The sequence below is a fragment of the Haemaphysalis longicornis genome, unplaced genomic scaffold (assembly GCF_048455015.1).
Source record: "Haemaphysalis longicornis isolate Haplotype H1 unplaced genomic scaffold, Haemaphysalis longicornis Haplotype H1 scaffold_1, whole genome shotgun sequence".
Lineage (NCBI taxonomy): Eukaryota > Metazoa > Arthropoda > Arachnida > Ixodida > Ixodidae > Haemaphysalis > Haemaphysalis longicornis.
This window is the reverse complement of record NW_027526203.1, coordinates 102,232,775-102,257,536: the sequence shown is the minus strand read 5'-3', so window position 1 is coordinate 102,257,536 and position 24,762 is coordinate 102,232,775. Positions and strand designations below refer to the sequence as shown.

The 24,762-nt window shown below is 51.8% G+C and overlaps 1 protein-coding gene across 3 annotated transcripts in view; it reads right to left on the bottom strand.

The window, feature by feature from the left end:
- Positions 1-24,762, bottom strand: part of LOC144165157 (kunitz-type serine protease inhibitor bitisilin-3-like) — a 169,691-nt gene that overhangs the window by 133,414 nt on the left and 11,515 nt on the right. The window contains exon 1 of one of the 3 annotated variants that reach the window (XR_013321394.1): positions 8,156-8,427. The exons of the other annotated variants lie outside the window; for them this stretch is intronic. The gene's annotated coding sequence lies outside the window, so the exon portion shown is untranslated. Of the gene's footprint in view, positions 1-8,155; positions 8,428-24,762 lie in introns of those variants that run through there. 3 annotated transcript variants of the gene reach the window in all.

The following is a 24,762-nucleotide window of genomic DNA, read 5'->3' as shown; positions in this document are numbered from 1 at the left end:
AAACAGACCCATCCACGTTGCGGAGAAATGCAGAATACTCCCCGGCCTGTCGAAGGCCACCCAAGAGAAGGGGATAGTTTGCGCCCAAAGAAACAAAGCGGCGCGAGGAGGAGTGTGAGTGAGAGCAGAAAGAAAGCGAAGGAAGGGAGGGGGGGAGGGGATTCAGGTGTATAAAACACTAACGACTGTAGACATCTTGGTTGATCAACAGCGGTGAGGAGTAAAGGGAAATAAAGCAAATAATTTTGAAAACTTGTGGTAGAGGCTATTTCTTTCTTCTTAGCACATGCCTACTTTGGCGATTTGCCCAAAATTGTGAGCTTTTAGGAGATCAGGCCCCGTTGCTAAAATTCACAAAACTGTGATTTGAGAGAGTAAAAGTTGTAGAATACTGCGTACCGCGTCACACGTGAACGTGATGACACGTGAAAAGGACAGGTGCACACCAGCCGTGCCGAACCCAGACTCTAGGGAGGCTGTGAAGCGTGCCTGTCTTGCTGACCTATTTCACCATGATATGAATCAGAAGAAACAGACGCAAATACCGTATAAAAGAAAAGAAGCCGGTCGAAGTAATTCATGCCAAAAGACAACGAAATGAAAACAGACAAAGAAAAGGCCGTACGTACGATGTGTCAGTAAAGAAGTTGTTAATAAGTATCGCCAAGCTTCGCCTGAGGCACAACAGCGGTTACACAAACGTAGCCAAAAACGGGCAGCGAAAAGCGGACAGAGGGTTTCGATAACGTAACACCAAGCAGAAAATATTTTGAGTGTGGCGAATTTTCATCACTTGTGTTTGCCAGTCAGCCATAGTCACGTGATTGCACTGGCTGCCACCGACGGCAGAAATTGGAGAAAGTGCTTCTTAGTACGACAAATTTCAAACAAAAAGGCTCAAATGAACGCCTGAAACAAAAAATAAATGAACTTCATAGTACACTAAACTCTAGTAAAGTACGTTGTTGGGATAGTTGGTCGATAATATTTAAGAGGTGTATAGCGCAAAAAAATCGTGCCAATCCACCCCGTGAAGTGGTTGGAAAGCAAAGCTGTAAACGGCACCCATAACGATTACTCATGCGGCGTTACTTAAAATCACTCACATCGCTCTACAAATAGTAAAACCAGAGAGAGGTGAAATGCACTTAACCACACCATTTATTACTTCAAAGAGATATTCTTGGTAATGTTACATCAATGCATGATGCATGAACGGTATTTTGTTGAGTTGTATTGGTGTAGAAAGAGTGGAAACTTTTTGTTATAAAATAAAAGTAAGCGCCAACCCGGTGTTAGACGATCTGACTTCTCCGTCTCTGCGCCGCGGACGGAGGCGACGAGACTTGCGGCTGAGAAGGAGGAGGAAGAAATACTTCTGTTTAGATTTCTGAACGGCCCAGAATGCAGCCTTGGGGAATGATTCCTTCTTCTGTGGGGCCCATATGCAGTCCGCGCGGCCTGTGTTCTGTCCACCCGCTGAAGCTGGGTAGGTAGGGAGGGCCTGGACAGCAGCATCTCCCATTGCTCTTGTTGGGTAGTTGACGGAAAGAGAGGAGGGTGCTCAGGGCTAAAGTCGCACACCACGATTACGGGGCGGAGTATTCCTACTTCTGAGAAAAGTTTACATTGAGCGTCGTAGCGATTCGGATGCATTACGTGTAGACGCGTAGGCTGTGGGAAAGAGCCCGGATTGTATTGATTGATTGTAGGGTTTAACGCGCCGACGCAATGCAGGCGATGAGGCGCGCCGTAGTGGAGGGCTCCGGTTTAATTTTGACCACCTGGGGATCTTTAACGTCCGCCGAAATCTCGTACACACGGGCGTTTTTGCTTTTCGCCTCCATCAGAAAAGCGGCCGCCGCGGCCCGGAATCGAACCCGCGACCTCGTGCTCAGCAGCGCAACGCCCTAGCCACTGAGCCACCGCGGCGGGTAGCCCGGATTGTATGAGCCGTAGGGTTCTCTCTGGAAAGGTCAGCGTAAGGCGAAGGTACGGTCTGTCTCTGAAGGCGATAATGCTGGATTATCTCCCTGGACGTGACAAGCGGGTGACTGTCCTCGTGCAGCTCCATAGCACGGGAGGTAAAAGCGCAGGCTTGTTGGGTGGGCGTATTTGTTGCCCTCCATTGAAGCGTGAGGCGGTGTCCAGATGAGCTGAATGGAACCGTTTGGGGAGTGGTTTTTTAGCACGCACAGTGCAGGCCAGGACACCCAACCCGACTGGTAATTCCAGTAGGCTTGCTGGGAATCGGTGACTACCCTCCGAACCTCTGGTTGAGTGAGAGCCAAGGTGATGGCTGCCTCTTCTGCTGCCGTCATTTGTTGGGTCCTAAGCGAGGTAAACGCAAGGAGGTTGGTTCTGGAGGTATCCACGATGATGGCGTGTTGCTGCCCTCGATGTTAGGAGAAGTCTGTGTAGATAACTGCATGAGCCCCACCGAGGGTGGTGTTTAGCGCTTGAGAGCGTGCTTTTCGTTGACGCTCGTCATGTGAGGGGTTCATATTTCTAAGCAAAGGGAGCATCTTTAGTTTTAGTCGCCAAGAGTCTGGCAGTACGTCAAGCAGAGTGACATTCTGGGCTGCCCAGCCAATCTGGCGAAGCATGCGTTTACCCACCGCAGTTCTGAGTCGGACCTTCTGGTTAGAAAGATAGCCTTCTATCAGCTCTTCCACCGTGTTGTGGAGCCCGTGCTAAGCAGCCTCAGTGTGGACGCACTCATGAGAAGACCAATGGCCTCCTCAACCGCCTTTCTAATCATTATATAAAGCATCTCTATGTCTTCCTCGTCGAGAAGAAGATAGGGGTTTGTTGTAAGGAACTCTCGAGAGGACAAAAGCTTCAATTAACCGAAAGGTACGGGATTCTTTTAGGCCTCGCTTCTTGGTGGCAACTCGCCTGATCATGTGTATATTACATTATTGCTGTTTTTGAGGCGCTGCAAGGAGACGTCACTCTTGGTGTTGGCCTGGAAATGTAGGCCCAGGATCTTGATGCTGGGGTTTGGAGTGATGGTCTGGTCATCAAGGAGTATTTGAATGTATTCCTTGATTTGGCGTTAGGGCGGACGACAAGGAGCTGCGATTTTTTACGTGAACACTGGAGGCCACAGGCTTTAGCACATTGGCGTACTAAAAGTGAGATTCGTTGGATTGGTGTGAGCTTCCTTTAATTTTTATAACTCTTAGCACATGAGCAAGGTGCGCACAGGGCCGCTAGACGGGCGTGAGTGGTCGTGTGACGCTTTCACGTGGCATTCAACGAGCAGGCAGGGGGTAAACCCGTAGATGTGCTTGGTGAGTACACCATTTGTCTTCCCGTGTTCGCGTGGGCTCGTAGCTGAATCGGTCAGACAACGGGCTCTCGCTTTGTTAGGCTATTAGTTCCAGGTTCGATTCCCGGTGGTGCCAGTAAATTCTTTTATTTGTTCGCTGGAGTTTTCTGGTGACACCAACGGTCGCGAAAGAACCCTTGGGGGGTAGAGGTAGAAAGCTTTGCTTTAAAAAAGACGAAGGACAAAGAATGCACGAGGGAAAAAAATCGCGCCAATCCACCCCGTGAATGTGGTTGGAAAGGAAAGCTGTAAACGGCACCCATAACGATTAATCATGCGACGTCACTTAAAATCACTCACATCGCTCTATAAATAGTAAAACCAGAGAGAAGTGAAATGCACTTAACCACACCATTTATTACTTCAAAGAGATATTCTTGGTAAGGTTAACTCAATGCATGATGCATGAACGGTGTTTGGTTGAGTTACATTGGTGTAGCACAAGAGTGGAAACTTTTTTTTATAAAATCAAAGTAAGCTCCAACCCGGTGTTAAACGGTCTGACTTCTCCGTCTCTGCGCCGCGCACGAAGGCGACGAGACTTGCGGCTGAGAAGGAGGAGGAAGAAATACTTCTGTTCAGATTTCTGAACGGCCCAGAGTGCAGCCATGGGGAGCGATTCCTTCTTCTGTGGGGCCCATATGCAGTCCCGCGCGGCATGTGTTCTGTCCACCCGCTGAAGCTGGGTAGGTAGAGAAGGCCTGGACAGCAGCATCTCCCATTGCTCGTGTTGGGTAGTTGACGGAAAGAGAGGAGGGTGCTCAGGGCTAAAGTCGCACACCCCGATTACGGGGTGGAGTATTCCTACTTCTGAGAAAAATTTACGTCCAGCGTCGTAGCGATTCGGATGCATTACGTGAAGACGCGTATGCTGCGGGAAGGAGCCCGGATGTATGAGCCGTAGGGTAGTTTGTTGTTCTCTGGAAAGGTCAGGGTAAAGCGAAGGTACGGTCTGTCTCAGAAGGCGATAATGCTGGATTATCTCCCTGGACGTGACAAGCGGGTGACTGTCCTCATGTAGCTCCATAGCACGGGAGGTAAAAGCGCAGACTTGTTGGGTGGGCGTATTTGTTGCCCTCCATTGAAGCGTGAGGCGGTGTCCAGATGAGCTGAATGGAACCGTTTGGGGAGTGGTTTTTTAGCACGCACAGTGCCGGTCAGGACACCCAACCCGACTGGTAATTCCAGTAGGCTTGCTGGGAATCGGTGACTACCCTCTGAATCCCTGGTTGAGTGAGAGCCAAGGTTAAGGCTGCCTCTTCTGCTGCCGTCATTTGTTGGGTCCTAAGCGAGGTACACGCAAGGAGGTTGGTTCTGGAGGTAGCCACGATGATGGCGTGTTGCTGCCCTCGATGTTTGGAGAAGTCTGTGTAGATAACTGCATGAGCCCCACCGAGGGTGGTGTTTAGCGCTTGAGCCCGTTCTTTTCGTTGATCCTCGTCATGTGACGGGTTCATATTTCTAAGCAAAGGGAGCATCTTTAGTTTTAGTCGCCAAGAGTCTGGGAGTATGTCAAGCCGAGTGACATGCTGGGCTGCCCAGCCAATCTGGTGAAGCATGCGGTTACCCACCGCAGTTCTGAGTCGGACCTTCTGGTTAGAAAGATGGCCTTCTATCAGCTCTTCCACCGTGTTGTGGAGCCCGTGCTCAGCAGCCTCAGTGTGGACGCACTCATGAGAAGACCAATGGCCTGCTCAACCGCCTTTCTAATCATTATATAAAGCATCTGTGTGTCTTCCTCGTCGAGAAGAAGATAGGGGTTTGTCGTAAGTAACTCTCGAGAGGACAAAAGCTTCAATTATTCGAAAGGTACCGGATTCTTTCTGGCCTCGCTTCTTGGTGGCAACTAGCCTGATCATGTGTATGATTAGATTAATGCTGTTTTTGAGGCGCTGCAAGGAGACGTCACTCTTCGTGTTGGCCTGGAAATGTAGGCCCAGGATCTTGATGCTGGGGTTCGGAGTGATGGTCTGGTCATCAAGTAGTATTTGAATGTATTCCTTGATTTGGCGTGAGGGCGGACGACAAGGAGCTCTGATTTTTTATGTGAACACTGAAGGCCACAGGCTTTAGCACATTGGCGTACTAAAAGTGAGATTCCATGGATTGGTGTGAGTTTCCTTTAATTTTTGTAACTCTTAGCACATGACCAAGGTGCGCACAGGGCCGCTAGACGGGCGTGAGTGGTCGTGTGACGCTTTCACGTGGCATTCAGCGAGAAGGCAGGGGGTAAACCCGTAGATGTGCTTGGTGAGTCCACCATTTGTATTCCCGTGTTCGCGTGGGCTCGTAGCTAAATCGGTAAGACAACGGGCTCTCGCTTTGTTAGTCTATTAGTTCCAGGTTCCATTCCCGGCGGTGCCAGTAAATTCTTTTATTTGTTGGCTGGAGTTTTCTGGTGACACCAACGGTCGCGAAAGAACCCTTGGGGAGTAGAGGTAGAAAGCTTTGCTTTAAAATGCGCTAACATGCTAACTTTGTAGTACACTGCACGCTAATAAAATAAAAGCTCGATAAAGTAAAGTAGTTAGATTTGCTTGGCCCCAGTAGCCACCAGTGCAGAAGTGGAGCGAGAGAACGCCCTGAAAAACGCGCCAGTCCCAATCACTCCTCCTTGCAGCGCGCTGCCCTGGACCGGTACGTCACCTAATCAGCAAATAGCATGAATCGCGTTTTTAGGGCCCTATTCTCGACTTCACAAGTTCCCAGGCAATTGGCCATGTTTTTTGCTTGAGCACAGCATATACAATTCGTGACGTCATACACGTGTAGATCTGACAATATGCAGTGTAATTTGACGTTTCACTTATAAAGATCACAACTAAGGCATCAGATATTACCCATAAGAGATATAAAAACCCTTGGCATGTATTGTAAAAATTTAGACGGTAGCTGAGGTTGGCAAGGGAAACAAGTCTGCAGGTCAAGATTGGCGTCAACACCACTAGGCGATCGAGTAACGTTGATCCAAAATCGAGCGAAACGGGGATGTTGAGCTAAAGAACATCACGCAATCTTTTCTGCCGTATCTATTTATTTATTTCAAATGCTTTTAGTACCCGCCGCGGTGGCTCAGTGGCTAAGGCGTTGCGCTGCTGAGCACAAGGTCGCGGGTTCGATTCCCGGCCGCGGCGGCCGCTTTTCTGATGGAGGCGAAAAGCAAAAACGCCCGTGTGTACGAGATTTCGGCGCACGATAAAGATCCCCAGGTGGTCAAAATTAATCCGGAGCCCTCCACTACGGCACGCCTCATCGCCTGCGTTGCGTCGGCGCGTTAAACCCTACAATCAATCAAATGCTTTTAGTAACATAGTTATGCTCTCTTCTTCAATGCAAGCTTTGTTGCGTTATCACCTTCCCGGACCGCCACCGCCGCCACGCTATCGCGTGCTGCCATGTTACACGTTTATGGCGGGATCATATTAAAAGACGGCCGCGACAATCACTTGTATGACACATAAGAGCAGCGAAGCGCTACGCCTGATAACCGTCGAGCGTACCGATGTCGCCGATTCGTTCATTCGTCAAGCTCAACTTCAATCAGCGCTGTAATGAACAGATTTGATTTTGATTGTAGGGTTTAACGCGCCGACGCAACGCAGGCGATGAGGCGCGCCGTAGTGGAGGGCTCCGGATTAATTTTGACCACCTGGGGATCTTTATCGTGCGCCGAAATCTCGTACACGCGGGCGTTTTTGCTGTTCGCCTCCATCAGAAAAGCGGCCGCCGCGACCGCGAATCGAACCCGCGACCTCGTGCTCAGCAGCGCAACGCCTTAGCCACTGAGCCACCGCGGCGGGTACCGCTGTAATGAACAAAAAAAAGTAACTTTTATTTGTTATTTTTCTCTTGAGTTCGATCATGTGGCCCAGCAGCTTACTAGGACGAGTGTGAACAAATGCAATGCATTGGGTTCTCTTTAGGCTTGTACTCCCCTCTTATGTTCCAGTTAACCCAAACAAATAATTTTTAGCTTATTGCCAAGCATGAAAGCAAACTTCTGCCCGTTATTTGTATGCTCCGTGATCGCAGACATGGAAGCAGTTGAAACTGTTATTTCTTTATTAGAAAACATGCTTTAAACCGCGCGTCATGCGAAACTGCGGCTGCTGCAAATTAACCGATATTTCGCGGCGCCGAAGGTCTGGGAAATTTTTTGCCCTATTTCGCGGTAAAAGCAGCCGCCATTTTCAAGCTATTACGTAACATTACGTCACTTTTACGCAGGCTGAAGCGTGGGCTGAAGTTGCCATAGTGTGACGTGATCGTTGCCGCCAACTGTTTTGTTTAAATTATGTCACGCCTTCTCAGTAAATCACAGATAGGGCGTGTATTACAAGCTGTATTGTTGTTGAATAGCAAAGACAGGCCTACGTTGTCATGTCCGGTGCATGTAGTCTAGCTTTTCATTGCCGGCCAAGAATTATGCGCTTTCAGTAAAGAGAAGTAAGCCAAACTTTGGAACTACCCGCCGCGGTGGCTCAGTGGCTAAGGCGCTGTGCGGCTGAGCACGAGGACGCGGGTTCGATTCCCGGCTGCGGTGGCTGCTTTTCTGATGGAGGCGAAAAGCAAAAACGCCCTTGTGTTCGAGATTTCTGCGCACGTTAAAGATCCCCATGGGGTCAAAGTTCATCCGGAGCCCTCCTCTACGGCGCGCCTCATCACCTGCGTTGCGTTGGCGCGTTAAATCCTGCAATCAATCAATCTTTAGAACTGGTGCCCGTAAACGTCATAAAACGTCAAAATGACGAAGTCACAAACAACCGTTTAGTCAACCGGAAGCACGTGACCAAAACTGAAATTCAATCAGAAAATACTTACGGCAAATTCCTAGTTTCCCTGGGAATTTGTGCAGTCGAGAATAGGGCCCTTAAACCGTTTGAACTCCGCCTTCCAATATTTCCAATACGTTTCGTTGGCGTCGCGACAGCTCCTGTTTCCCGAGTTCCACTCAATCTCGGGCCTTCTGGTATAGCACCCGGGAACGGCACAATGCTCAAAGCATCTGCCCTACATGTTGTTCGAACTTAAGCGTGGCCAAATTAAGGGCGTGTAAATGTGGGTAGTTTAGTGTACTGCCCTGTGCAACAAGATAGCACTCCGGCGCACGGTGCTGTTCTAGTGCACGAAGTGACAACGAAGAACATGTGAAGATGGTGATAAGTCTCGATTGTGGCGATTAAGAATGAACACATAGTCTTTTCTTGTTTTTGTCAGATTTCAAACCGTTTTTATCTTTTTTAAGATGAGGCGCCCAAACCACCAGAATCGGTTGAAGGCGGTTAATTTGCATTCTTTAGATTTTGAACGCGATAGCGTTGTTAGACTGATTTTTCGATTTTCCCGTGGCTGCTATCAGCCGTGCTCATCAAGCGTCCGCGGAAATACGTCATCGCTGCCGCCGGGAAGCTACGACTGAGGCAGCGAGATACGTGGGCTGGCCTGTATTTGGAATATCATGCAGTGGCAACTGCAACGAGGAAAGGACAATGATGATACTACTGCGGAGACGACAGAAAGGATAGGCATTTTTAGCAGGTCCCGCGCTTGCGCAGTGAAGTACGTTGCATGCCCTGTCGGTGGCCGCATTTTCGGCGACAACGTCGCCAGCCGTGCGCGCAACTGAAGCCATTCCACCCAAGCGCCCGTCCACCGATAGTTAAAGACATTAAAATTTCCGTAACATCACGCGCCAAAACCCGTCTGGGCCATCAGGTGCGCCGTAGTGGAGGGTTCCGGGTTAAATCTCGACACAGGGTCATTTTTAGATGCGACACTGAGAGGAGCAGCTCTTGCCGGCGGCCCTGTCCTTCCTGCGTCGTTGTCATCCGCGTCCGCACAGCTGCGTCTCCCCTCCGCTCGCCTCCTCTGCTCTCTCCGATAGCGCCGATAGCGAACACTCCCTCCCAACAACTGCGCGCGGCGATGCGCGCGGCGATGCGCGTGGCGCTGCGCGCTGCGCAAGCGCGCTGTGCGCATGTGCAGCGCCCTCTCTCTCCGCGGTCTCCTCTCCTTCGGGCGCGCTGCACTCGGCAGCGCGCTGCGCTGCCGGAGTGCCGCGCTCCGGTAAGTCTCTCAGTCGACGGTCTTCCGCGCTATGCTTGCTCTCTCTCTCTCTCTCTCTCTCTCTCTCTCTCTCTCTCTCTCTCTCTCTCTCTCTCTCTCTCTCTCTCTCTCTCGCATTACTCGACGATTGCTCACGCAATTCGAGTAATCGACCCAACGGAAACACACAATGGAACCCCCTTTAGCGTCGCATCACACGAGGCCCGGGTTCCCGCGAGGGGAGGTGGGCGTAATTTTTGTTTACCGCTTCCATTAGAAATACGATCGCCGCTGCCCGAAATCTAACCCGTGCTCTTGGGCTCAGCAGCTCAAAGCCTGACCCACACTGGAAGTGATGCCGGCACCTCCATTTGCCCATCTATCTAAAACAGAGGGCAAAGGGGTAACGCCGTTGTGTCAAAAATGTAGAAAGGCATAGATTATGACCACAACCGAACTAAAATAAAATTCGGAATGAAGCGTAATTACACGAATTTGCGGACTACTTTTCAAAATTGCCGCGGGATTGTATCCGCCGTACGTTGTTTTTCGCAAACGACAGATAGCGCCAAGTAGCCGAGTTAAAAATGTACAGAAATTTAGAGAATTGTCTACGAATGCCTGGCATTCTTATGTCGCTTGTTTAGAGTGTGAATTCTTTCCAGCAATTTTTTTTCGGTTTGTCTACATCCTCTCCGAGCAATTATCTCAATTAGCGCTATTATAACGATTAAACGTGGAACTTGAGCGAAATATGCATTACTGTAGAAAGGAAAGGCGTTACACGCTCCACCATTTTGCGACTTTTGTTCTTTTTCGCCTTTTTTTACATTTTCAGACTTTTGGACCAATTCTCTTCATTTACGCTTTAATGCCGATTACAGGTGGAACATTTGCAAAATCTGCAATATTTTGTAAATGCGGCGCATTACACCATTCAACATTTTCCTTAATTTTTTTACCGTTATCGTATTTTTTAGCTTTTCAAACTTTTGTTCGAGTAATCCGGCCCATTTACGCTATTATAACGATTACAGATGAAACATCCGTGAAATACGCGTCATTGAGGGAATGGCGGGCGTTACATGGTTCGCCATTTTCGGTATTTCTTTTTTATTTCTTATTTAGCACAAGGAATTTACGACTTGACGCATCGGCCTTCCTCACTCGTTATCATTGCGTCCCACGAGACACTATCATTCCGATAAGCTCACGCCTATCTCAGTGCCCACTAAAACATTTAGGTATTCATTTGTATCAATTATCTCCCCCCCTGAATTTTTTCATGCAGTAGTATGTTGAAATGTATAGATGAAATGTTTGATTTCGGAGAGAGAGAGAGAGAGAGCAACTTTATTTAGTCGCCTGCAGAGCGGTTTCGGACGACCCTTTCACGAGAGGTTCATCCTAGCCGTGACGCGGCCTGGACGTCGTCCCGGCTTGACCCTAGGACCTGCGCCCTTGCTTCCCCGCTCGGGTCGGAGAGAGCCACCACTCCCCCTCCCCTCTGTGGGGTCGCTCGGTCGCTGCAAACCTAGGGCCGCCGAGACCTGCTGGACTGCCTGGAGTTGCACGTCGTAGTCATAAGTCCACTTCGCCGCCTCTAAGGGTGGTGGAAGCGTCGTTTCTTCTGCTGCCTTCGTCGCGCTGATTCTGCAGTCCCACATGATATGGGTCAGCGTGGCCCGCTCACACTCACAGAGTTTGCACACATCACTGTCGTACACCATTGGGCACATGTACTTCGCGAGCACCGGGGTGATCACGGAGTCCGTCTGTAATTGTCTGTATAATACGGCCTCCTCCCGAGTCAACCTCGGGTGGGGAGGCGGCATCGTTCGTCGACACAGTCTGTACCACCGCACAACGTCGTTGTAGCTGGTCATCGTATCCTTGGTTCCGTCGTAATCTTCGGCGCCTGCGTCCACGTCGTCCGAGGCGGCCTGGGCGCTGTTCGTCGCGCGGCGTGCAAGTCCTCGCGCGACTGCGTTGGCCGTCTCGTTGTGGTTCGCGTTGCCCACCTGGCCCGCCACGGTTCTACCCATGTGGGCCGGGAACCACTTGAGCACCACACTGCCTCTACTGACGCAGCCGTTGGCTTCGGCCTTGCGCAGAATGCGCGCGGCCTCACCGCACACACTGTTCTTGGCATAGTTGCGGATCGCCGTTTTCGAGTCGCAAAGGACCGTCGTGCACCCGGGGTCTGCTAGGGCGAGTGCCACCGCTACCTCCTCGGCCTGATGTGTTTTCTTGGCGTGAACGCTCGCCGCCGTCTTCGTGTCTCCCGTCATGGCTGTCACCACCACCGCCGCGTAGACGTCTTCTTCATCTTGGTGTCTCGCAGCATCCACATACACTGCCCCGTTGTCGCTTGCGTATAGGTCTACCAGGGCCTTGGCCCGAGCGGTCCTTCGTTCCTTGTTATGTTCTGGGTTCATATTGCGAGGGATAGGACAGACGACGAGCCGTGCCCGCGTTCCCTCTGGCAGCGGTTCCCCTGCTGGTTGTCCTCCATCCTTGGGCACGTACCCCAGGCGTCGGAGGATGTACCGTCCCGTTCTGGTGCCCGACAGGCGCTCAAACTGCGCCGTCTTCTGTGCTTCCGCGATTTCGTCGAGGGTGTTGTGCACCCCCAACGCCGCGAGTTTGTCAGTGTTCGTACTTCTGATGAGGCCGAGAGCCGTCTTGTACGCCTTACGTATTGTCGCCTCGATCTTGGCTTTCTCGCACGCCCTCCAGTTGTGAAACGCGGCGACGTACGCGACGTGGCTTATGACGAAGGACTGTACAAGCCTCATCAGGTTCTCCTCCTTCATGCCCCCCCTTCTGTTGGAGACTCGGCGGACAAGGCGCATGGCCGCGTCGGCTTTCGTGGTCAGCTTGGTTACTGTGGCGCCGTTGACCCTCGTTCGTTCGAGAAGCATGCCCAGCACCCTGATTTGGTCGACCTCCGGGATGACCTGTCTGTTTGCCGTGTGTAAGACGATGCTTGACCGGTCGTCTCTTTTGCGTTTCCTAACGCCCTTCGGTGGGAGTATCAGCAACTGCGACTTGGTCGGAGAGCAGACGAGGCCCGATCCGTCGAGCTGTTCTTCGATTGCGTCTATAGCTTCTTGCAAAGTGGTCTCGATATGTCCGTCGCTGCCTCCTGGGACCCACAGCGTGACGTCGTCGGCGTAGATGGTGTGGCGGACGGCCGCCACCCTTTCCAACCGATTTGCCACGCCGATCATCACCAGGTTGAACAGCAGCGGGGAAATGACTGAACCCTGCGGCGTGGCGACGCTGCCAAGCTTCTTTTCGGGCAGCTGCAGGTCTCCCGCGCAGATCTTGGTCGTTCTGTTCGTCAAAAAGTCCCTGATGTAGTAGTACGTCCGCCCTCCCATGTTGAGTTTAGAGACTTGTCCTAGGATTGCCGAGTGTCGGACCTTGTCGAACGCACTCTGCAGATCCAGGCCAAGCACCGCTCTATTGTCTCTGGTCATTGTGTCGTCGTCCAGGATCTCGTGTTTTAGCAGGATCATGGCGTCCTGCGTGCTCAGCTTATTTCTGAATCCTATGAGGGAGTTGGGGTAGAGCTCTGCGTCTTCTAGGTAGCGTTGCCACCGGTTCATGAGGACGTGCTCCAGCACCTTCCCCACGCACGACGTGAGTGAAATTGGTCGAAGGTTCTCTATGCTCGGGGGCCTGCCGGGTTTTGGGATAAGGATCGTTTTGGCCGCCTTCCACTGCTTGGGGAGTTGGCCTGCGCGCCAGCACTTGTTGAAGTAGCGCGTCAGCGCCTCCACTGCCGCGTCGTTTAGGTTCCTGAGCGCCTTGTTGGTGACCCTGTCAGGTCCCGCCGCCGATCTTCTGTTGAGATTCTGCAGCGCGTCGCGCACTTCCCATGGTTCTATGTCCTTGTCTAGCTCCGCATTCTCCTCTCCGAGGTAACCCGGATGGTCCTCGGTGGGGGTGGTCGGGAGGTACTTGGCATCCAGTGCTTTCTTGACCTCGTCCTCTCCCAGTTCCATGATGGCCCTATGGAGCGTGCGGGCAAGGTTGTTGTGTTGGGTACTCTTGGTCGTGGTCTCGTCCAGGAGGTGTCGTAGCATGTTCCACGTCTTTCCCGTGTGCATCATGCCGTCCGCCTCGTTACACGCCTGGTTCCATTGCTGGGCGCACAGCACCCTGCAGTGCTTTTCGATCTGTTTGTTGAGTTCGGCGATCCGTTTCCTCAGCCGACGGTTGGTGCGTTGTTTTAGCCAGCGGGCCTTCAGTGAGCTCTTGGCTTCCAGAAGGTGCGCCAAGCGGCTGTCCATCTTGTCGATGCCCTCGTCCGTTTCTATTTCTTGAGTAGCGTCGTCCACCGTCTTCATGATGGCGGTGGTCCACTCTTCTATGTCTTGTATGTCGTCGTGCGTTTCGGGTAGCGCCCGGCGAAACGCTTCCCAGTCCGTGAGCTTGTGCGTTTTCTTGCCGTAGTTGTTGCGGCCGGCGAGCGGGATTCGGACCTCCACTATCATGTGGTCGCTGCCAAGGTCTGCTCCCGTGTTGCGCCATTGCGCTTCACGCGAGCACGCGTCCCCATCTTGACGAACGTCAGGTCCGGGGTGGTATCCCTCGCCACCGACGTACCGGTTCTTGTGGGTTGCGACGGGTCCGTCACCAGGTTGAAGCCCGCGTCTATGGCATCCTGTAGTAGTTCTCTTCCCTTGACCGTCGTTCTGGCGTGTCCCCAAGCCTGGTTTGGGGCGTTGAAGTCGCCGCATACTACTACTGTGTTCCCGCCGCCTAGCCGGGCCGCCTTGTGCATGAGGGCCTTGAAGCGCTGCTGGTGGTGGAGCGGGTTACTGTATACGTTCACCACGAATGCGCTTTCCTTCTTCCTTTTACCCGTAACGAGCTCGACCATGCAGTGCTCCGCCGTGCTGTTTGTCAGAAGCGTGTGCTCGACGAAGGTGATCCCCCTCCGAACCAGAATGCACGTACCTCTGTGTCTGCGCCGTTTGCCGTTGAGCACCACGCTGTGTCCCGTAGTTGGTTCTGCGTGGGTACGGTACCCCTGTAATTTCGGCGGGGGACCTTCGCAGTGGGTTTCTTGCAGTAGTATTGCGTCGGGCTTGCGCTTGAGCTGCCTTAAGTGTTGTTGTAGCACCGCTTTTCGTCGTGAGAACCCGTTGCAGTTCCAGTGCCAGACCAGGAGGTCCTTTATTGGCACTGGGGCTGCGATTGCGGAAGTTGCTGCGCTACGGCGGGTTGTCCCATCCATAGTTGCTGCAGTTTGGCAATGATCTCGTTCTCCAGTCCCTGTATCTGGGCTTGAATGTGTGCTTGTAATTGCGTGAACGCGTTCTGTAGTCCCTGCACTGCATGCTCGAGGGCCGTGAGGCGCTCGTTCGTTGCGTGAGTCGTTTGCTCGAGGGCCGTGAGTCGCTCGTTGGTGATCTTTGCATTGGCTTCTAGGCGATCCAGCCGCTCGTCTTGCTTGTCGAGTCTTGCGTTGATCCTGCGGTCTCTGGCGCTCTCCACCGCCCGTCGTTTGGGGTTCGGCTCCGACGGGCGGGCCGCCCTAGGGTCAGTTTCCGGCTCTGGTTCGTCTTCGTTCATTATTTCTTGGTGTCGCGCTAGTGTCGGTTGGGGTTGTGGTTGCGGCGTTGTTGGCTGCACGGCCTGCTGCTGCAGCTGTTGGTGCATCGAGATCAGCATGGCGAGCTTCTCGTTGATCTCCTTGATGGTGGCGTCTTGCTCGACGATCTTTTGCTTAAGCTTCTCGTTTTCTGCGCGCAGAGCCGTAACGGCACCGCTTTCCTCCTGGGTCTTGGTCTTAGCTTGTTGTTGCCTCTGGGACTGGAGTCTCGTCGTGGGCGCCATCTTGACCGCGTCGGCCCACGCGACCTTCTCCCGGGGCTGGGACGGCGATCGTCTCCGACGGCTGGCGCTCCTTCCCCGCCTCGCGCTGTTGCTCCTGTCTCGCCGGCGGCTGGCGCTTCGATTTCGGAAAAACATTTTGTTGACATGTTCCAAATAAGTTTCTACTGCCTTGTTCACGCGATTTTTACCCGCTAGAAATTTTGTAGTTAGTCCTAACACTATGTAACAGCAGCACTCCTGCTTAGCTCCATTCGTGCCCTAAATAAATATTAAATAAATAAATAAATAAATAAATAAATAAATAAATAAATAAATAAATTACGTTTGCGAAATTTTATACCATCAAATACAACCATTTACGCTATTATAACGATTCCAGGTGAAACTATTGCGAAATCAGCATTTTTGTGGAAATGCAGGGCGTTACACGGTCCTGGCTGCGGGCGTACTCGGCAAAGAATTCTGCGCATTAAAATCACCTTAAAAATAGGTACCCTCAAAGAACAGTCACGTGCGAATGCTCGGCGCGGCTCTGGAGTCAAGTGGATCAGCCGAATTCATGATCGCCAAAAAATGAAATATTTGATGATATAAAGCACTTAACCAAGAGCATAACAGAAATGAGAGAAAAAGTAACGATTAGACTCACACGGTCACTGATGGTGAGCCGGATATAACAAGGCCTACAGTACCACCAACTGACCAGCACCGAAGATGACCAAATAAATGATGACCAAGGACAGCATTTAAGGCAGCCCTTAACCTCTCAATTTTTACCGTGAGCCGAAGTGAAAACCGCTGGATCTCCACGGTAACACAATGAACACAAGCCTTCGTCTTAAGGGGGCTTAAATTGGTTCATTGATTGATTGATTTATTGTAGGGTTTAACGCGCCGACGCAACGCAGGCGATGAGGCGAGCCGTAGTGGAGGGCTCCGGATTAATTTTGACCACCTGGGGATCTTTAACGTGCGCCGAAATCTCGTGCACACGGGTGTTTTTGCTTTTCGCCTCCATCAGAAAAGCGGCCGCCGCGGTCGGGAATCGAACCCGCGACCTCGTGCTCAGCAGCGCAACGCCTCAGCCACTGAGCCACCGCGGCGGGTTAAATTGGCTCATCTGTACTCACTCATACTCATACTCTGTCTGTACTCACGAGTACTACTCGTACTCAATCTGTACTCACTAGCATTCAAGCTCAATCTGCGCTCACAATTACTTGTATTCAAAAGTGTGCCTACTAATAAACACAAGTGCGAAGACTACAAATTGCGCACTCGCTGCGCTAAGAAGTGGATTATTAAGAAAGGTTCAGACAATTACGGTGCGTTATTAATGGGTGGGATTCCTGCGCTGGGTTTGAAACGCGCACTAGTCAATGTAAAATGCGCTGTTTTATCATTTAATCGCTAAAATGGCTTTCTTCTCTGGATGGCGCTACCTTAACGCTTAGGATGTTTTATTGCGGGAGGAAGGGCTGGCTGGCACTGCCGTTCTACACCGCGCGTGGCGCGCCGGCCCAGTGCGAACTTCTGAGTTTCACGGCGTTGGCTAGCATCGCGTCTCCTTTCTCTCTGTCCAGCATTGGTGCCCTGCTAGCACGGTGCTAGGATAGGCGGTGACGGCAAACAGCAATATGCGTCCTTTAGTCGACGCCAGGAAACAAGCGCATATTTGGTGCATTGGGCCGGCGGTTGTCGTAGATTTTGTTTTTGCTTTCGCGCTCCGGGGCCGGCGTGGCAATAAGGCGGTGCAGCAAAACGAAAAATTTTCACCATCTTTCCGTAGGAGAACCCTGAGTAGTATGCGAAGCAGCCATGGGGTCGAGTCAAGTTCCCATTAATTTTCAGTTCGATCGCGGCGTTGCAGGAGGAGAATGAGGGGAGCGGAGCGCGCGTGCGCGCCATTTTTACTGCGGAGCTACAGTGGCGCCCCCAGCGGAGTATGCAGTGTTGCCATTCGTTGCGCAATCCCGGAGAGGAGAGGAGCTTCGGAGAGAAGAGGTGGAATGCCGGCGAGGAGAGGAGCGTCGGAGAGGAGAGGAGTAATGCCTCGCATACTTCTCAGGGTTCCTCTACGGGAAGATGACGACGGTGGTTGAACGCGAAGGTATCGCGTGATGGATTCTTTATTTGGCTAATCCCTAGGGGCATCCCGCCACAATCATCATCAGCGATGCCTGGCCAGGCATGCGCAGTGGGGGTGTGGACGCCGCACAACGGCGCCCACACAGCGGCGGAGGGAACAAGCTCGGCCATAAGCTGCCTCGCATCTAAAAAAGCGCCTTTTCGACGTTTCGCTCTCTCATTTTACTGTGAAGCATTATATCGCCGCAGCGAAATTTGTAACCGACGAAAAGGAGAAACAAAACGTACTTCGACGAAGACACGGGCGAAGACACGACGAAGACACGACAGATACGGGCGCCGGTATGCGTCCTATCTTTTCATCGTCCACGACTGTTTAACGCCACGTTTTCTTTTAAGTGCGAATGCACTTTATAAGCGACCCCAAACCTTCCACCGCCGGCGGCGGCGGCGGCGTCCGCAGTCCTCCTCTCCCTAGCAACGGCGTGGAGCGGAGAGGAGCGTCGGTAGCAACGGCGCGGTGACGTCACTTCACCACGTGACCGCGCTCGCTCCGCCTCCTCGCCGTGGCTGCGCGGGTGCGCGCCGCTACCCGCACCGCTCCTCGCGCCGTGACGTCATCGTATGACGTCACAGCGCGCCTCCTCTCCCCAGCAGCTGTCGCGCGCCTCTCTCTCCACCGTGACGTCACACTCTCTCCTCTCCCCCTCGCTCGGCTGCAGCTGCCGTGCGCCGCTGTCCCTCTCCCCTTGCGCTCGCCTCCTCTCTCAGCCACCTGGCTCGGCGCGCTCGGCGCGGCGTACCCCCCTATATATGCAGCGATAAACTGCCAGACCTCCGTGGGGCGGCTCGCGCGCGCTCGCGGGCGAATGCCAACGGATTTTAACTGTACTCCCCCTCATAGCATCACCGCGTGCATTCGCACTTAACCATGTTCACCCTCGGGGAAATGCTTGGGAGTTTTTTTTTCTTGTTAAACTGCAGCTGACGGTCGTTGTACTGGTTCACCGCGAAGGCAACGTTTTCATAGGCACGCTCAAGAAACTTTCAAAACTCTTCAAACAACTTATTATTTGAAATAATAGTAAACTTACTAAAATCCGAGTCTCTAACGAGTTTACCCCCAAATATTAACATTGTTCGTAACTACCACCTTGGCCTGAAAAATATCGGGAACAAACGTTACGGAAAAAATACGCTTTATCTCCTTTTTTCTCAGTTTTATAACAGCCTGTTATATTTTCGACTCACATAATTGCACACTATTTTTTGCGGCTTTGTTGAAGTTTGTTTAAATTTCCGGTCACTAAAACGTTTCAATCGAAGCCAATGTTGAAATTTAGGCGAACGCATGACGTAATGGCGGTTCATGACGACAGAGACGGCCTTTTTGTGAGCCGCATAGACAGTGGCGTAGACCTTATTTTTCCGGGGGGGGGGGGGGGGGGGCAGACCTGGAGTGCGCCTCGAAGCGGCGAAGGGAGGGGGGGAGGAAGCGGGTGAGGGGTCCCAATGAGATGACACGTCATCACCCCGCTACAAAGAGGCTACCACTAATAATAATCATCATCATCATAAGGGGCACCTGCAGCAGTGAGGGCCTTTTACACTGTGTCGGCTAACTACGATGTGTCCCCAAATAAGACGTCCCGCAAATCTATGAACCGTGAACTTCAGCGGTTTGACGCATCCAGCAGAAATTTCTTTGAATACGTGTTTTACTGGTCCCATTCATTCAAAAATATTGCATGACTGAACCATCAGCACAAAAAAACGAGTCGATTTGTTTTTTTGTTTTTAATGGGAAGTTCGGGGGTATAAAGAAAGGGACACGAGAAAGGGACACGACAGGGGCGCTACGCGCTGCTATGTTCATTTCCGTTAAGAGCCCCCGAAACGGATCTGACTTTTACCACTCATTTTTGTATCCGTGTGTGGGTTGTGCCAGAAAGCCCGACACACACAAATTCGCTGCACCTGGCGACGTGCCGATGGCGGGGTTGATTCGCGCCTAGGTCAAACCGCCCGCGTCAGACGTGCCGCGACTTGGCGGGAAAGGCGCAGCCGAGTCTGCTCTCCCTTTCTAATCGTGACGGCTGGACCAAATCATGCTTGGGACGAACTAATCCCCGCAGACACGCAGCAAGTAGCGCCTGAAGACGCCGCAGCAGAGTCGCCTTCCCTCTCCCGGTCGTGGCGGCTCTGCTGACGCAATCGCTTCGCCTCCATTCGCCAGATTCATAATGCGGCCAGTGATAGCTCCGACTGGAGGCATTGGAACTGCACGCGACTGCAACGGAACCCTGGGGGTATAAAACGAGCCCGGAAGCAGCGGTGGTGCGGCGGCATCTCATCGCAGGCCCTGAGTTGAGAAGTGCCGCTTGTCTTAGCCATGTAACGCTCTTGCTACCTTTGTATATATTGTATATAAATGCTGCTTCAAATAACCGTCAGCTCGGCTACTTCGTCGCTATGGTCTGCGCCGCGTCGATAGCGGACTGGGCAGGGCAACGTCGCAACAGTAGTGACTGAGCTGGTATGGCCCAGTCCCAACAGTGTATACATGTGTATGTGTTTTGGAGGCTTGGAGCGGGTATCTTTCGCAGTCGACGGCCGCAGTGCACCCAGTTGCTGCCGGTGCTTGGCAGCCGTTACAGCACTGTCCAACTGCTCTGGCGTGCTTTGTGACCTCGAAAACAATGTTTGCACACAGGCTTTTCGGAGGCTGATAGCTTGCACTGACGTCACTGTATTCCCGTGTTGGTGCGTTGGTTGCACAGTGTAAATCTGCAGCTCTTGGTTTGAAAAGCGCTGATGAAGCTGAGAGCTATCGATAAAAAAGTGCGGTGGCGTCGTTATGGGCAAGCAACATATTTTACGAGACGTTCCAAGACGCGAGCTAAAGGTAAAAACCCAGCGACTGGCGTTGGCGTTCATCATATAAAACGGCCCTTTCACGAGGCCTTCCACAGTGCGAGCTTAAACTCGACACAAGTTGCTAGCGAGGAGTGGTCGCCCCGCCAGTAAACAGCAGATGAAGGTAGGGGAAGAACAACCACCGAAATTCACCGTCGTCGTCAGCTTCATCATTACACGGTGGCATAAACAAGAAGCAGCGCATCGGGTTGCCATTCGAAAGCAAAACGCTCCTCCAGCAGCAAGATGCCAGTGCTGTTCGACAAAATATGCGAGGCGAAACAAGGCGTCACACGTGTTCGACTGGGCATTATGATGTCCGATTAACAACCCACAACCTGCACGGTGGCGCTATATGCTCACTTGTAAATGGACAGCACGCGGACATAGTCCTACCAAACCTGAGCAAAAAGTTTCAAAACGGGAGCCTAATAAAACCATGTGGTTGACACAAACCATGCAGTCAATTGGACGCGAATCACGTAAACTAACTGCGACTGTTTAAATGAGCGGTTCCGCTCACGAAACGACTCCAGAGCATGACATGCATCTATGGAAACTGCTTAAGCCCCGAAAAGAGCGACTTCGGTGCACGTAGTGCATGCATTGTGAGCAGCCCCCACCGCTTCTCCTAAAACAATTTGAATGAAGCAAGCAGAGCGAAGCAGCTGCGCGTTCCCAGGCCGCGCATTTGTGAACAAAAATAACTGCTCCAATCAACAGGTGCCGTAGAAACAGAGCAACTGTGGCCGCGCCTCCCACCGGGACCCAACCCCCTCGTTTTTCCCTTTTCACCGCGACCCCTTAGCGAGCGACCGCCGAAAAACGCTAACAGCGCCAAACAAGGACAGACAAAGGAGGGAGGGGCAGTTTTCGTTGCCTGATTATACCATCCTTGAGAGTAAAGCAGCGCAGCGCCACCGCTAAATGTCTGAAACTCGTACACGTGCGTCCAGACTTGAGCTTGTGATAGAACTTGTTTGCACTGCTGTACTCACGAGTGCATGTACTCACGAGTGCAAGCACTCGAAAAAACAGTATTCATGAGTATTGTAATCATGAGTACTGTGTACGCATGAGTACCATACTCACCAGTACTCATTCTCATGAGCACTCATACTCATGAGTAGCGTACTCATGAGTTCTGTACTCACGAGTAGTGGACTTACCCCTGTACTCAATCGTTATCATACTCACGTTTTAATCTGGGTGTGTACTCATTCATCATCGTGCTCACTCGTGAGTTTGAGTACAAATGAGTACAAATTAGTACACATGAGTGTACTCGCGAGTGAGTGCGCCGACCTATGCTCCCGACTAAATGTCGCTTTGCTGGCGTGCTGCTGAAGCCAAGCTATGGTGGCTAGAAGGGCCACCCTTCTAGCCACCATAGCCAAGCGCAGCGCTACATTGTTGTCAACAATCCGCACACTGAGCACGTCTAACTCACCGTGAAGAAAAGCGACACGGCCCTGCGTTTCCCCCTGCCCATCGGGAGGACGGAACTGTCTTTCAAGATCCCAACCCCTATTGTAAACAATAGTTGGCAGACAGGACGGCCAACAGTACGATGTCGACGGGCGCAGAGGCGAGCCAAGCCCTTCAAAAAATCTTCAGCCGGGGCCGGAGGGGGCTCTGCCCCTCCGTAAAGACGTCCGGGGGGGGGGGGGGGGGGCACGAGCGCCACTGCCCCCCCCCGTAGTTGGCGCTTCTGCGCATAGATGCTAGAGCCAGATTCCTCTATGAGCAGAGCACCGGGATTCACGTTGCCCGCCCTGCCCTCACCCCCCGTTTTAACGCAGAAGTGTTTTATTCCCGGATACACGAATATTTCGCTGACGTCATATCCGTCACGGAAGTGACGCCAGTACAACGAATCAAGCGGCCTGTAAAGGTTGCACTCCTTCACAAATGTTCTTCTTTCGGGGAAGTAATTGCACAGAGTACGTTATACCTAGGGTTGTTCGTTTTCGATTTTTATATTTTAACACGAAAGTGTTTTATGTAGCGATATCCCAAGATTACTTTGAAGTCATGTCCGTCACGGCAATGACGCCAGTACCGAAGCGACCCGCCAGCAGGACGTCGCTCGCCAAGGACACCCACACCACCGCCGCCGACCCGCAAATCATGCTCAGCTGCAGATTTCGCTGCACATTTCACTGTCATGTTTTAGTGATTCCTGTGACAGAGGAATCAACGGCAGTTTTTTCCCTTTTTCCAGCTGCAACACCATAGCAGGTGACCGCCGAAAGAGGGTAACACCACCTAATCAAAAACGGAGAGATCCGCCGTTTTCTCTGCTTGATTTCACGGTCCTTGAGAGTTAGGTGGCGCAGCGGCACGGCTAAATTTATACGACTCTACATGCGCATCCCTACTCGAGTTTATGATCAAACTTGTTTGAACTGTTTTATGCACGAGTGGATGTACTCGCGAGTGCTGTTTTCGCGATCACAGAACTCATGGGTATATTTCTTACGAGTACATTACTCATTAGTACTCAGCTAACACGTGTGAGTACTAATGAGTACCCGCCGCGGTGGCTCAGCCGTCGGGGGGCTGTCACTGGCACACTTTTTCTGCGTCAAGTTGTAAACCGCCTTTTTTTTCTGCGCGAGGTGCAAGATCCTTTCTTACGCACCGTTATTCCGGTACGCTTGGGCAGGGTCTTACCACAGTATGTTGTTATTTCAACCCCACCATTAGCCGGCGGTATGCATGGTTATTTGCGTGAGGTTGTCCAAGCGGCTCAATTTTTGTGGGCACGATTTTTCATGGAATACTTGGGCGATGTACCGAGGAAAAAGTTGTATAGAGATCTCCTTGATGTTTGTTTGCCAGTTCCAATGTATAGAACGTTGTAGCGTGCAGGAACTGGCCAAGATATACTGAAACGGGTCAAACTAATGGCGGTTCCAGCTGGTGTCAAATCCTTTTTCTTTAAAATGCACGCCGGTGTTTCACCTGTGAAATCGTGGATGCAGGAGAAGGGCCTCTTTGTCCCGTGGGGTGTGGACTGTACCCTGTGTAAGAAGCCCGAAACAATCGAACATGTGCTCCTGGATTGCTGCGACGCGGTCTTTCTGTGGGATGTGCTACAGAGTACCCTGAAAAAGGATTCCCCTCTTGATTGTCACGGTATACGGTTCCTTTGTGTAGAAGACTGTAATGGTGTACCTTATGATTTGTTAATGCTTTTGGTCTTGCACGGCATATGAAGGTCTCGCATGGCTTTCCGCAACAGTGATATCGATGCCAGGCCAGTGAGGCAGTACTTCTGCGAGAACGTCAGACGGATAGTAGAAGTGTGGAAGGTACAGCCGTGTGTACCGGACTGGCTCTTGGAGGTGGAAAAAGTATTGAACATCCCGCGTTTTTAATTTGAGCTACGCTAGCGACCATAGCGTTAGCGGTTTTACCCTTGTTGTTCATGCCTTTTTTTATGTCCAAACCCGGCAATAAAAGAAAAAAAAAGCGGTAGCTCAGCGGCTAGGGCGTTGCGCTGCTGAGCACAAGGTCGCGGGTTCGATTCCCGGCCATGGCAGCCACTTTTGTGATGGAGGGTAAAACCGAAAACGCCGGTGTGTACGATATTTCGGCGCACGTGAAAGATCTCCAGGTGGTGAAAACCAATATGGAGCCCTCCACTACGGCCGCGCCTCATCGTCTGCGTTGCGTCGGCGCGCTAAACCCTACAATACCTCAATGACTCAATAGTACTCATAAGTACTGTACATCCGAATATGTGCTCACGTTTGTGCTGACCCGTCATCGCACTCACTTTTTAAATCTGTGCGTGTTCTCACTCGTCATACTCACTCGTGAGTTTGAGCTGAAATGAGTGTACTCATGAGTGATTACGCCGACTCATGTTTTCGTACGAACTTGATATGTGCAGTTATCTTCCGTCGGTCCTTATAAGTAGCTTGGAGTTCGCATTAGCACGAATCTGCAATGGCATGAGCATATTATCTTTAACTTTATCTTAAGCCTGGATATGTCCACTGCAGGATTAAGGCATCTCCCAAAGACCTGCCTCCACAGAGTGCCTTAAGGCCGATAGTGTGATTTTATAATAATTGGGAGGTTTTTTAGCAAATGTACTCAACCAGCTCCGCTAAATCCTTGTCTGGTGAGGAAATGCGGTTTGTGTCCCAGGGAGCCTCACCTACCATGGTCGAAGCTACTAATACAGCCTCCCCTGGTATCCGGCAGCGTTATATACCGGACCAGGCAGCATTCCGAACCTGGTACAACGCTCTAGAGGCGTGGCACGGAAGGTGCATACAGCGCGCAAGGTGAACGGCCTCCCCCGCGCTTTCTTCTGCTCCGCAGCGCTCTCCAAGCGCTGCGCTTCGGAAGAGCAGAGTAAGCGCAGGGGCAGCGTTGCTGCTCTCCTTCCACGCTGGATCCACATGCCACAAAGCGCCGTTCCTCCTCGCTTGCAGTGGACCAGGCGTTGGGGGCAGAAGAAAGCGCGGTTGCCGCTTTCCTTGCGGGCGGAATTCACCTACCCACAAACT